This window comes from Styela clava, chromosome 8, assembly GCF_964204865.1.
Source record: "Styela clava chromosome 8, kaStyClav1.hap1.2, whole genome shotgun sequence".
Taxonomy (NCBI): Eukaryota; Metazoa; Chordata; class Ascidiacea; order Stolidobranchia; family Styelidae; genus Styela; species Styela clava.
In genome coordinates this window covers 14,957,552-14,970,270 of record NC_135257.1, presented here as the reverse complement: position 1 = coordinate 14,970,270, position 12,719 = coordinate 14,957,552, and positions in this window count along the sequence as shown.

The following is a 12,719-nucleotide window of genomic DNA, read 5'->3' as shown; positions in this document are numbered from 1 at the left end:
AACCTCGATTTGTGGATAATCGTGACATTGTGACCTTGTTATCCTGAACCTTGGGTTTCCGTCATTTTCGAGATTATTACAAAAAACGTAAAATTGATTTAATTTTATGTCACATCAGAAATGAATTATCCTGGTCTGAGTGGTGGTCCTCATAAAAAATGTGCCCGGACTCGGGTATAATGATTTGGTTTAGGATAAATAACTACAAAAAGCACATAGATTGGATAAATATGATTTATTATAAGTTCGAATACAATGTCCTGCTTGTATTTTTATTTTGGTATTTACTTTATCGAGGAAAAACATCATCAGCTTTGTTTGTATTTGTGACATGACGAAATCCGTGCTCTGATCTGACACGTAGATTTCGACCAATGTCACCTTACATTCCACGTTAGATACAAAACAAACAACAACGTCTACTATGGAAAGAATATGAAAAAAATCAATGCGCGTCGACCATTTCAACATTAAAATGTTAATTTCTGATCGTCTGTGCCGGTAATGCTAAACACATGATGAATTTTCCTTCGGCAGAAAATTGAAATGCCCGTGAAAACATAAACACTATGGCACATTCTATTTTACTTTCTTCCAAGTCAGAATAGTTTTCAATCATTATTACAACGATTTTATGTACTTTCAATTCAGTTTTAAATTCAACTTGATTTTGTCTATCAAAAACTCTTGCAAAATAGGAACGATTTCAAACTGACGCCTTTTCTCATTCATTTTGAATATAAATAAGTTAATGGTCGATTTTGTGTCTTCACTTTTTAAATATGATTTGTCATTTGAAATGGGTGACTTCAATCTTCACAAAACGAAATGGCTTACGAGAGTTTCGCCGATTCGCCATGCGGTTGTAAATCGTTTCCAATTTAGTGCTACACCACAGCAAGACGCCAGAACATGATGTGCAAAACATGATACACCTAATCTAACACAACAAGGTGACTGTAACCTCGGGAAGCGTTAGACATAGTTGATTACATTCGCAGAACTATCATCAATGCCAATCAAAAACAATCATTAGACCATACTGTGAATGAGCGTTTGTTGTACACAAACTGTTCCCATATATCGTTTTGTTGAACTGTTGTGATCAAATCGCTTTTGAAAGTGGAAAAAGTCTTTAGAACACTATTACTTTTGTTTTTACAAATAATTCCCGAGTCCTACAGGGTCCGATATTTCACTCTTTTTTTTTAATACACGGGATCACTGATAAATAACATATAGGAACATATATATTCGTCAGTCCACATTACTAAACGCGGAGTACCATTCGTAGAAACTTCTCGTACATGTGCATATTGATAAAATCAACATTTACAAATACAACAACAAACGTTAGCGGTATTTAAAAAGCTGATTATTATCTATAACGCCCCAGGTCTTCGTAAATCTTCTGAAACCTATTTCATAGTTTAAAAATAACTTCTATTTACCACAACTGAAAACATGATAATGTTGTCATAAATCACAAATAAAGGACTTGTTATCTTAACCTAATGGTTTGTTTCATGGTGACGAAAACAGAAGAATAGCCTACTCTTATGTTATATATCATTTTAGCGTGATTCTTGAACAAAAGTGAAGTAAAGTGTAAACGAGAAAGATGAATGCAGTGCTAACGCCCAGGCATTTAACGGAGTCAACCTAGCAATAATCAATTATTTACAAGAGGCAGTGGTGGCAGAGGCAACTGGCTGTTGCTTCTTCAAAACAAGGAGACAATGCTAAGATATAGGGACACCAACGTGGTACCAAATCAATGAATAAATCATTTATGAGAATTAACTCGCCCCGAAATCGATGACAAAATGGTGGGGTGCGTGGTAGTAGATTATCTCCTACCGTCAAAATTTAGGATTGGGAAACAGACCCTGCAGGGTCCAGAGCAAATTCTAGAATTTATCACATAAATTAAGTTCCATATACTTTTATCCTTAATTTGAGGGTGATTGGTCCTGAGGGTGGGGAGAAAAGCGTTTTCTAGTCCGACAAAAACATGAGCGCCATGCCTTATCTACTATACCGCCATCTATTGTGTACGACATTTATTTATTTATATTTTATGGAGTAGCACGTCACACGGTTCACAAAATCGGTAACATCCCTTGTAATCCTACAAATGTGTATGTTTTTAAAGTCACAGTAATATCTCGATTATGCACAATTTATTGGGAGAAATGGGACATACTGTAATATCCGAATTATTAAACGGAGGAAGTGAATGATTAAAATAAAACGGGGGGTAGGCTACTTGCGGTATATGCATGAAAATATATAACGAACAAGCAATGCTCAAATATATGGACACGAAAATAAAAAATGAATGCATTATACTTAAAATCGAGTGTTACACTAATTGAAGTGGGATATTTTTAACAACAACCATCACTCTAACAAGATTAACAACAACAAGAATAGAAAAAAAAATCCAACATTTGCACCCACAGATTTTAGCACCGAACATAAATTGCACTCGTGGACATATCCACCCACGAACAATTTCATTCATTGATATTTAAACCCACGTGCATTTGCATCCACGGCCTTTTGCAACCGTGAAAATTCCACCTACACCTTGCCACAGCTATGAGATTCTAGACGTATTTTCAAAATCAGCATAGTATCTAATACAGGGGGGGTTCAAGTTGTCGGCTCCGCGGGCCACAAATTTTTATTTTCATTGTTCGCGGGCCACAATAGTGCCAAGAATAGATAAACAGTGCAATACAAAATAAACACTTTTATTGTGCAAACACATAGTTATCAGACATAGCCATCCCAGGCTAATAGAATTTGCATTCGATTTTCAGTATATTTCCGACCAAAAAGATAGAAAGCCAGATCATAATTTAGACTGCCAAGCACATCATTCAACTTCGTTATTTGCCTCAGCCAGCCATAACACTAGTCAATTCAGTGACATTAGTGATGAAACAATATGTCAAAAGATTTTTCTGATAAATTTGATTACGAAACAACACGAAATGCGATTTATCGATTACTCTCCAAATGTGACGCGGGCCACAGATAATGAAGCGGCGGGCCACATGTGGCCCGCGGGCCTGGGTTTAGACCACCCTGATCTAATACGTTTGGGTGATTAGCGTACGTGTCTCACCTGTAAATAAATTTTCGTATTTCACAACATTCAAAAGTTTATTTACGGCGTCTTTATACATGTTACTATTGAAGTCTGGGATTGCATAGCTTCGATTCTTATTTTCAAGTTTCTAACTTTTGTCATTTTTTTAATTCAAAATACATTTGGGTTCTGCCAATCATCTCTGTTTTATCATTCTAAATATATGACCAAATGAGTTTTAAACATAAATAGATTTTGATTTCGGTAAAAAATTGATGAGCATGTCTCGATATTTGCCACATGCTCAATTTGGTGTCAACAGCTTTCTGATATTGATGAAATATAAGTTATATATATAGAGGTATATACACAGTCAAAATTTCTACCATAGCCTTGTGAATCAAATACGACAAAGACATATTGATCGAAAAGTGCCTCTGGATGCTCTTTTCCGTTCACTAGTTACTCGCCGAATTTACAATCCTTCAAAAATTATCGAAGAACAACAAAATTACAAGCGATCGTTCATCACAAACAAGCCTAGCATGGAAATGATTTGCATATTTTTAAAGGATCTGTAACAAAAATCTGAAAAACATGCATAAAAATGATCTCTTTTCCGTCATCACATATTTCTGTGAACAGTTCATTAAAAAAAAGACTCCGTGCAAGACGAAATTCAGAAATCGTCTTGTTGACTTGCGATAAGCAGATAATAAATATTACAATAAACAGCTGCAAACCTCTACTGTTACACTGTCAATCACCTGCTTTAATCCATTTGCTAAGATGTACTCATTGAATTTTTTATTTGCCAGATCGTGAGATCAACAGTCAGATGTCATATATCCTATTATATATACCTGATTATTCCCAAATACGTTAATAATGTATTGAAATATGAGGATGAGTCGTCAAGCAGTTTAAAATATTAATGTTCGAAAAAGGATTAGAATTTCATTATCGTGTTTGTAAAAAATGGTTTTCTTAATGTGTATTTAATTAAAGATTTTCTATTTATCGAACAAACATATATGTGTGACGTATGCTCGTAACGAGCAATGCTCAAATATATGGACACGCAGAGCAATTCCTCAAAAATCATATGCGGTAGCTTACCAGTCCTGTATCGTGGTACCGTGACGGTACAGGAACTGTCATAGCTTTTTAGGTCTTGTGACAATGATTCCTTCTTTCTGATTATGTTTAAACACGTGATCTGAGTCACTGCTGTATTACCGGATCAGGTACCGCAGTCAACCATTTCCCATGAAAAAACGTCCCAAAATCATATGCGTTAACTTACTAGAACCTGGATCGGGGTACAAATAACGGTACAGGGTCTGTCATAGCTTTTCCATGTCCTGTGGCAATGACCAATTTCAACATGAATTGAAATATCAAATGATCCGAGTCACTGCTCCGTTACTAGGGCAAAATAATAATAAAATTATTCGATTCCCCGATAATCATATGCGGTGGGGTAACTTACCAGTACCGGTACCTGTGGGGCCAGACGCTCCTCGTTTGTCAGACAGCTAGACCGGTACACGGATTTTCCAGGTCCCGTGACGATTATGTTTCAACGTGAATTGAAATACCAACTAATTCGATTTACTACGGTTTCATAACAGCAGATACCACAGTCTACAAATACTGACACCAAGAGAAGCAGTAGTCTATCTTACCTTTAGCATTACCGGTAACCTCAAAAAACTCACGTCACGCTGGGCGGATTAAAAACCGTGTTCGCCCATTAAAAAAGTGATACAGTGAAATTTTGGATGAAATATTAGATCTCATGGGATTCATAGAAAATTTAGTAATGAATAAAAGAAATAGTCTTCCAACAAAAAAATCAATCTTCAGCCACTGAAAATTTCAAAGCAATTTAAAATTGCAAAACGTATAACAAATTTACGCGTCGTTTCGAAAGAGATAATCCGATAACCGTAATACATGTTTTGCAAATTGACAACGCAATGACACGCATAATTAGTTCATATTCAGTAATAGACGTAGGGGAATCCAGTAGACCGGTACAACAGCAAAGCGTATCTATTTTATATTAGAGGAAAGACAATTATTCGTCTGTCGTCTAACTGGAAATTTTACCAAACTAATCGTCTCTTAATTCGCTTATTTCGATAAAAGTTTTTCCCATTCATTATGCTAAGTAAGCATTATCAATGTTTTATAATGAGTAACAAAAAAGCATATTCTCGTTTCAGCATGCCTTTACAAGCCTTTACAAATTCCTGCTAAAGTATCGGATAACGGAGATGGCAATGAATTTCAGACAAAATTATCCATTTGTGTACCCATGGAAGGAAACAAAAACCATGTCAAGTTTATTACATTTCATTACATTACAGTTCATGGCGTTATTAGTATGAAATATATATAATATATTGATATTTGAGTGTCGCAAGTAGCTCATTGTACAAATAGGTAAAAATAGTGTTAGAACATAGAATTCTGCCATGACTATATTTATGCCTAGTACGAATATAACACGCATTGTCATTATTCCGTAATCTATCATATTCTAATAATTTATTTTCTTCACAAACAGTATCAAATTATCAAAAAAGGATGATGATTGAAGATAATGTTACTTTTTTCCAATTTGTCCAGTTGTGGAACAAAACGGAATATGCCCAGTTGAACGACACAAACATTTTTGTTGAATACAGCGATTTTGAGATCATCTTCTATAGTATTATCAGGGTTATGTACTTGGTTATTTTTGCACATTTGCTCATCGCAATGCTCAGATTTAACGGAAGAATAAAACGAAGATACAGAAGATCCAGAGACTCGGGAGACTTAGACTGGGGAAAATATATGCGATATTGTATAATCGCGGCTATTGCATTTCAAATAGCAACTTGCGTTGCTTTTATTAACGTTATATTATTCAACTGTTTTCGTATACAATATTGTACCATCGGAAAAATAACTATAACGTACTCGATCGTTTCTGGTCATACAATGTTGTTTTTATCACTGTGGTGTCGCCAACGGATGATTTATACAAATCCGTATCTCCAAAGTCTATCAAATCGCACAACTAGACTGTTAAGCAAGATTATATTATTTTATATCATATAGCGATGCCCACCATATCGACAATATTTCATTTGATTGCATCAATTCACAGATTTTACACCTGTGAGAAAGAAATATTTGTTTGGCAATATATATTGACAGGTGCACATAGAATAATTACAGAGTGTCTTTTGCTAGGAATGTTTTATTTTCCGTTAGCGAAACATAAAAGAGATATTGAAAGGGAGTTCGGTAGTTTAAGTTCTCTTTCGTACGTAACACCTCTTATTAGAAGATCGTTTTATACAGCACTGGCTTTTGTTATTGCTCAAATATTGTATTCACTCGTATCAGTATTACTATCCAAATACAGTTGGTATGACCTAGGTTCTGTGGTGCCACTTTTTAATGTCTTTAACGTCGTTGCAGTAATATTTTCTTTCAAAGAGTGGAGAGAAATCCTAATTCCATATAAAGTAAGAAATACAGTGCAAAATGAAAATCAGGCCAATAATAGTCATTTAGTTGTCGTTTCGCATAACAATATACAGTTTCATGATGGAATTTAACAACCAGGTTACATACGAATGTATCTGCGGATCGAGTCATCGTAATACTTAAGAGCTGTGCTAACACATTCTAATTATTGGGAGTGTTTTTACAAACTTAAATGGCAAATCAGACATTTTGTAACATTTTTAAATTTATACCGGAATCGGTTATATCGTTTTCGCTTATATCTGTTTCATATAGTCTTACATAAAATACAACGACTGGTGAACGCATGGCTGCTTGATGATAAATCAGTCAGTGATAACTGTTATGAATTATTTACTCTCGTTGCAATTTTTGATATACACCGAAATAAAAGTTCTTAAATTTCTTCTTATTTGTGAGAAAAGGGAGGCGAATCATTGCAACAATACCTTCCTTCAAAGGGCTGAGAAAAATCCTGATACCATGTGGTTAGAAAAAAGGCACTTTATTTTAATGAAATACAACTAGGTAAACTGTTTATCTGCTTTAGAAATAACCAAGACTGGTTTCACCTGAGAGAAGTGAGTATTTATCCTCTGTAGATATGTATTTCAACAGTGTTTTGTTTTGGTAGCCCATCCATGAACTTGACTGTAATTAAAATTACAAACTACAGTATGATAGTAGTTTTTGTCATGTTGTCAACATTGAGCATCCGAGCCGGAAATCGTTCTAATCGGGCAAAATTAATTAAAATTTTGTACTGAGAATATAAAATCTAGAGAAAAGACCACAGATATCCATTGACTCAGAATGTTCAATGCTAATTATTTGAGCAACAGACTTTATTTTTCCTGGATGCTTCAAATTATAGTTTATGTATCCAAATTTATATATAAGTGCTAGTTGGTGTAGTGCCAAAATTGCTTTTAGATATTTTGTGCATGCAACTCAACTTATCATATAATCATTCCCATAATTACTCTGTTTTTACTATTGTGTCTGACTTAGGATATTTTAACTTATTAGAATAGAATATTCGATAACAGTTGTGTTTCATTTCATATAAACTTTCGAAATACCCTTCATAACGATTACGATAGTCTAATCTTCTGACTCGTTTATATATTCTGACTCTTTTTATATTATACTCCTTATACAAGTTTCAATAGTGTTTTCTCATATAAAACATAGTAATAATTTACTGCGTTTGCTAGACGCAGCAGAGGACATATCGCCGGATGAGAACAGTAGGGGCCTAAGTCACATTTTTGCAAAATTCACTTTTTCCAATATTTTGGGGTTTTGAGCCATGCTCTACAAGGTGGTGATCTTGAAATCCTGAATTTCTCAATAATAAAAATTTTAGCTGGACTTAGGACTGTAGAAGCTAAGAACAGAATGGGCCTAAGTCCAGCTAAAATTTTTAATATTATGAAATTCAGAATTTCAAGACCACCACCTTGTAGAGCATGGCTCAAAATCCCAAAATACAGAAAAAGATAGTCACAAGTTCTAATATGATGGGCATGAGCATTAGAAATGAAATGTTACATCCCTAAAAATTTCTTCAGTGCAACTTAGGCCTAAGTCACCTTGTTTTACCTTGCATCCCATACAAAAAAAATCAGAAGTTGTTGAGAACAGAATGGGCCAAAGTTCATTATGGGGTTAAAAAAGCAGGAAGGAATTGAAGCTGGAGTGCTAAAAAATATTGATTACAAAGATATTCACATCCACATTAAAATAACCATAGCTCACGTCTTTACTAAGTGTGAATATCTAGAAATTCAAAAATAAAAAAATTCCAAATTGTTTCTTGCGTTTTTCTCAAAACTCAAAATTGTGACCTAGCCTGTTCTGTTCTCATCCGGCGATATATATATGGGGATATTCGCAAAGGGGACGCCGCGGCGATTTGCTGAGTAAACAAAATTGTGTTGAACATAACTAATATATGATTGAATATTTTACATATTGTATTTATTGTAATTTTTTTATTGTTTCTCATTTTAAATGCTGTGTGATGATCAATAAATTTGTTTTACCTTTCAATGTCGCTTACTCTATGTTACGTTGTGTCTGCCTCCATTGTTACGTAACAATTAAGGGAAATACTACTCACTGCAATTTCATGAGCTGCAGTTTAATTATTTGCTGAACCGAGTTTCGCGAACACGAGTGATTTTTTTAGTATTTCAAAGGAAAATCGGGCAGAAATGCAGAAGAAAAGTTGACATTGTCTTTATTCTTTAGGCCTACATATTTTCAAACTTCAGAATACATAGACTACACATTAACGATCACAAATATCAAATATCATAGTTTATAATTAATTTGTCCAAAATAGGCTTTAGCTTAAAAAACTTGCTACTTTCCAAACATTTGTTTAGGGTAATTGTGGCCAGAAAATGTAGTCACGTTATGATGGGCATCTTCTGTAACCATCAACCTTTAACGTATTTTGATCCCCATCCCCAGTAGCGGTAATGCCACGAGTCATGTGATACTGCACGAATTATGACGAAACCATGGCAAGTGCCTCGAGCCAGCGTTTTCACTCGCCATTGACGCGTGGTCAGTTTGTCGTCCCAGATTGTGTTTTCTAGCGTGGGATTTGGGCCGAAATAGGGTTTAAATATCTGAATTTTAAGTTTACTATCGGTATTGCCGAGTTTGCTTATTTGTCCTACAGCCGTAAACCAGTATACAGCAATACTACCATAACGTTATACAGCGATTGTAATGTGCTTACCGTAGGATGAATTAGTACAGTGGTGTTCATGAATTCATCCGGTCCAGGAAACGTTTTGAGAAAGTACAAAACCCATAATAAAAACCATACGTGTATCGGTATCGTACCATTGTGAAGCAATATTACACCAAAATCACGTAGCCGAAACATATTGTTGGGCTTGAGACCGTACTGGCTGTCACAAAAAAATTGGGAAAATTTTTGTTCAACTAAAAGACAGGGTCGTTTGCTTAGGGAGTATGCCGAGTGATATACCACCATTTTACGTACAACTCGTAAAAAAAAAACTCAGGGTATTGAATAAGAATGTAGTGTAGTACTCTAATAATGCTAAAGACATATTACAAGAATACATTTGGCACTACCCTATTGGGGAATACAATTTATCCACAGGACTATAAATTGGATTTGAACAGGGATATATATATACATTTGATTAGAATGTAAAGAAACGGAAGCTTATGGGCAGGGAGTATATTCAATTGGCTAACACAGACAGTCCCCGAACCCCGAAGGAAAATCGGAATGAATGGCCTAACTCTAACCTGGTACACATACCACGGAAGTACCAAAAAACATTATTTCATTTGCTAATATTGTCCCACTGATTGTTTGCTTATCAGACCAGAAAAGGGGAATATGATACAGTAGAACAAACTAGTAGAACTCAAACTATTTTTACCGAAGATCCGCATACAAAATTTCAAAATTATTTGGGTCCGGTCTTTACAGAAATTATATTTCGGCATTCTTAAACACGCACTTCCTCGGTCTACTAGTGATTATTAGCTAATCAAAATTGTTTAGGCACTCCTGAAGTATGCGCACCAAGATGTCGCACAACCTGAACCCTAACCTTGTACACAACCTGAGTTCAGGATGTGCGCCATCTTGGTGCGCATACTTCAGGAGGTCCATTGTTTGTTATGGCGTTATAGTGTTTTTCATATAAATTTAAATCTATAAAAGTAATTATATAAAGGAAACTTCAAAAGTGGGGCTAATGATCCACAAAAAATAAAGAATTAGGAGCGGTCCGAATCGAATACCCGAAAGGTCCGGATTCGGACCGCGGTCCGCCAGTTGAGTAGCCCTGCAGTAGAATAGTAGATTAAAGTTTATCTCAAGTAGGGTATGTCGATCTATCTGTGAGCAAGTTCTTGCACCATACATGGTACTGCGACAAGGTTTCCGAGACTGGAGTGGCTAGAAAATAAGAGAAAAGATGAGAGACGGATAAAAAGACATTCCAATCAGCACATAGCGAAGAGTAGACTAAAAAGTCTTGGAAGTAACATTGAATATAGGCTACAATTTATTTCGGAATTCTGAAAACAAAACCTTCAATGAATCGAACAAAACATAACCAGAAATGCCCGGAAAACAAGCAAAACTCAAGAATACAAGTTTACAACGTGTACCGTAGGGGTTGGTATCATAGAAGTCATATTGGGGGTGTCAAAATAGGGCTGACGAAATGCGGTCGTTGCGTGTCAAACTGGGGGTGACGAAATAGGGTCGTCGGTCAAGTTAGGAGTGACGAAATACGGTCAGTGCGTGTCAGATTAAGGGTGGCAAAAGACGGTCGGTGCGTGTCAGATAGGGGGTCACAAAAACGGTCGTTGCGTGGTGTCAGGTTAGCGGTGACGAAGTACGGTAGCTGCGAAGAAACCTTAACGTTTTGAACTGGACCTAGATAATATCAAACATAGCGTATATTCTGGTAATTTTATGAAAAATATATATTTATCTTAGTTAAAAGTGGTTTTGTATTTGAACCTAATTTACCCAAATTATCTTTTTACTTTTTAGATCGATAATACAGCGATATTGGACGTCTTTTTTGTTTTTATGCACTTTTATTCAATAACATGTACATTTGCCAGTAACCCTGGTCTCCCCCGCGCATGGGGGGGGGGGGGGGGCAAAAACGGTATTTATAAATAAATACAAATTTAAGAATTTAACCTTAACAAAAAATTAAATTGAACATGTAAAGAATAACAAGTCAATATAAAGAAAGAGTAGGGCTTATCTAACTGAGCCAGCCCCCCCCCCCTCCCCCTTAAAAGAATATAGGAAAGAAAATCATAAGCAAAAATAACAAGTATAAAGTAGTGGCGAGGGGCTGGCAAACTTGGCGATGGGTTCTAAACATGGAAAAATTTAACTGAATTATAATTACCGCTCGCCTTTTCCTATCAACCGGGGTGAAATTCTGAATCAATAATGTGGAAAAAGTTTGATAAATTATCAAATAAAAAAAAAGGAAACGAACAAACTAATAAACCGTGGAAAAGTGCACAATAACTGCAAATTAAAATTGGGATAACTAAGGCAAGCGGTATACACTAATATATATATATGGCATCTAAGTTGGCCCAAGCCCATCGCCGAGCGTGAGTTTGTGGAGGCAAGTGGTGGGGAAAAGATGAAATACAAACAAAATAGTCCGAGCAAATGGCTCAAACTACCTAGAGAAACCACTAGTGGGAATCAAAAGGGTTAATGGGACAACGAAACACACACGCAAGATCACAATCACACAAATACAAAACAAAAGGGAAGAAGATAATAAAACAGTGTCAGAAAAGGGGGTGCAGTAAGATTAGCCGACACTGTCAGGAAGTCCGCACCAGGCCCTCCAGACGCGAAGGGATCCTCGAATAACGTTCCTAACGCAGTTACGGGAGACCGCCGTAGCACCACCTCCGGTCACACCCAAAGCACGAAGAGCAGTCTGGTTTCCAACGGCATAACTGCCAAGAGAACCAACCCCAAATGCATGGAACTCCACGATTTTGCCAGAGGCAAGAGCAATGAGCGACATAACTCTTCATACTTTTAGAGCTTCCGACGGGCCGCGTCATCTATAGCGGCCTCACCGTTGTCGAATGGGCACGCCACATCGAGTACTACGACCCGATTCGTTCCAATTTCCTCGAGAATCAAATCGGGCCGCAGCATCTCAGCTGTTCTAGCGGCGTGCTCTCGACAAACTACGTCAACATCGCACCTAGAAAACCTGGCTGGAGGTAGGTGATTCAAGATCTCTTTTTGCACCGAATCATGCCGCTCCTTGATGATAATCATGACTGGACGACAGTGATTCAGCACATGAGGAAGAGTCTCGTTTGCGTATCCACACTTACTACAAGTCACCCGTGGTTCCGCATATGCCGTAAACCATCTACGAACGGATCGCAGCGGCAGAAGATTTGATCGAGCTTTCGAAACCCACGAGATCTGGAACTGAGCGAGAGATTGTTAGAGCAACCGAACCGGGAATGACAGGAAACTGTCTTCCCCTGGTCCAACCAACGGGTGTTGGACACG